The following is a 2,898-nucleotide window of genomic DNA, read 5'->3' as shown; positions in this document are numbered from 1 at the left end:
AACGGTGTCAACAAGCTCGCTACCTGTCCGACCGGTTCCGGCGGCCGGGGCTGCCTGTTCCAGCCCTTCCTTCGGCACGAATGTTTGCAAAAGAATTTAACGTCTCAGTCTTTCCCCCCTCCCCTTCTTAAAAAGGGAAGAACGTTTTTCTCTCAGCCCCCTGCCCCATTCCCCATCACAGGCACCGCAGGGCGAACTCTTTGAGGAAAGCACCAAGTCCGCTCCCCGGGCGTCCCCCCTAGAGCTGGAGCCCCCGCGAGTCGCCCACTCCCCCGCCCCCCCCCCCACCCCGCCCCAGTGGATTCGCCTCCGACAAGCAAGCCAGAAAATGGCTCAGTTCCTCTGGACTTTGTGGATCATTCCCGGGGTTTGTTGAAATCTCGGTGTGCGGAAGGGGGAGGCCGCGGGAGACTCCCCAGGATTCTGACCTGGTAAAGAGGGAACTTGGGAGCTTCAGTTCCCCCTCATAGACAACAGTCCCCCAAATAAACACAGTAAAATTAAATGTTAAAATTCATGCATCTTTAGAACGTTATTTTGTGCCATACAATCTAAGAAAAACAAGTCCGCTTGTTCCACCCCAAGAGTCCCCTTACCCCAAATAAACACGATGGAAAAAAAGCCAAGGGCTGGCTATGCAAACACAGCTTTGAAACAAATTTCTTATCCTCGCCCACTCCCATTATTGCCTCCCCTAACCGTTTGCTCCCCAAATTCTGAGGCTGAGAAATACTTTCCAAGAAACCAGTGAAGATGGGCTACATATCCCCTCACTGCCCCTACTGGGGAGGTGGCTGGAGAGCTTGGTATTTATTTTGGGTTTGGGGTTTTTTGCTTGTTTGTTTGTTTGTTTTCATCTACCTTTATACCTGGAGGGCCGAGGATGGGGGAGAGGGTAGAGAAGGAAGGGGAGCTGGTAAAAGAAAGATGCCAAGTTTCTAAGAGCAGCTGTACCCGCGTTGCGGGATTTGGGGGGCGCGCTGCGGGTCCTACGACCTCTGCTCGGTGTGCCCAGGGACGCATAGCACCGCCTCCACGGCCGTGGCGGCCACCCCCTTCCCGGGGTGATCAGACGTGTGCCAGCTCCGGGGGCTGCGGGGACGCGGCCGGCCAGGGGTGCTCTGGCGCCAGCAGCTCGCCCATCCGCCCGACTCACCTGTCTGTAACCTGACCCGTTGCGCGCCCAGCCCACAGGGCGGGAGAATCAACACAGCGGTTTTCCCCGTCCTCTTCCGCCCTGGAATGGCCTTTGGGGACACAGCAGCCTGGTAACGGATTTCTTGGCTCGGCTGGAATACTCTCCCCGCTCTCGGAGACGGGGCGCAGCTCGGCCCAGACTGCTCAGGGTGCAGACGCGCCCCGCCTCCGGAGCTGCCCTCAAGGGGTCACCCTCTCTGGGCTCTTCCCTGTCTGGACTCCAGATTTTCTCTGAGAACGACAAACAAAGAAGGAAAAAGACTTTGTGCCGGGTGAGCCAGGGGAGGAGGAGGAAGACATTTCCATAGCGGCACAAGGAGACCAGGCTTCTTTCTCGTCCACGAGGCTGATGGCGCAGCTTCTGGGAGAGACTGCGAATGTATTTTTATCCGCCAACAAACTGGAGCCTTGCTAGAAAGAGAGAGCTTGGCTGAATGAAAGTAAAAATAGAGTAACGCTGTGAAATCACGGAAGTATGTCCCATCTCATAAAAAGCTTAAAAACTTCACTTCATTCAAAATTCCTTATTTTACAAAAAAGACCCCATTAACAGAGCTTTTTTTTCTTCTTCTTCACCTTTCACTGGATTTCAGATCACCGAATGCCTGAGACACTTTGTCCATTATTTGGAAATATTATAGAATGATAGGATCTAAGAATAGAAACCTCAAAATGCAACACAACCTTCAGAGGATTGGAGGTGAAAATAACAGGTATAATTACACTTTTATTCAACCAATTGTTGTATGCCTGCCTATTCTGATATTTGCTGGATATTTCTTTGGAAGAAGGGAAATCTAATGTGTTATCTTTCTTTTGTGTGTGTGTGATCAGACGAGATAGGTTTATCAACAGTATTAACATTTTCAAAGAAACAGTTTTGCCTTTGTTGACTTTTCTCTAGTGTAAGGTCAGATTTCTAAGTATTATGAGAGGTATTGATAGAGTATTGCCTAAAAGTAGGATAAGAAATGGTAAAAAAAAAAAAAAAAAAAAAAGAAAAATGAACCCAATTCTTTTAAAAATCTCAAAAGTTTGGAGTTGGACGAGACGGAAGACACGCTATGGTCCAGAGCTCACCCAGTATTGCGGGGAGGAGGTGGTCCCGGCAGAGTGCCCTTGATAGGTGTGTCGCCAGCCCTGCTTGAATACCTCCAGTGCTGGAGAGCTCATTTTTCCAAAAAGCAGCCTATTCTCTGGTTAGACAACACTGATCTTGAAAGCTTTTCCTTCTGCTGTATGGAAATCTGTTTCCCTGCATTTCCATCTACCCTCTCCATTCTGCCCTCAGGGGCTACTGAGCCCCCTCCCCCTGATAGTTCTTCTAAAGCATGCAAGCACCATAGGTGTTCTCACTTAAGACTTCTTTTCTCCAGTAATGTATGGTGAGATTGAAATAGACAGGTACAAACCTGCTCAGTGGCATCCTTGGAGCAGACAGTTACGAGGAGAGGTTAGGATGTCAGGAAAATATTCCTTAAATTTTTTTTAAACATTTTATTGAAGTATAACACAGTGTTAGAAAAAATGCACAGATCATAAGGCCACAGCCAGATAAATTTTCACAAACCAAATTCACCTTTGAACCAGCACCCCAGACCAAGATAAAGCTGCCGGCTCTCAACATTCCATTCAACATTAGACCAGCTTCCTTATAGGTTCAATAAGGCAAAAAAGAAGAAATAAATGTATAAGGATTAT

The sequence above is a fragment of the Lagenorhynchus albirostris genome, chromosome 15 (assembly GCF_949774975.1).
Source record: "Lagenorhynchus albirostris chromosome 15, mLagAlb1.1, whole genome shotgun sequence".
NCBI lineage: Eukaryota > Metazoa > Chordata > Mammalia > Artiodactyla > Delphinidae > Lagenorhynchus > Lagenorhynchus albirostris.
The sequence above is the reverse complement of the archived record's forward strand: the minus strand, read 5'-3'. Positions refer to the sequence as shown.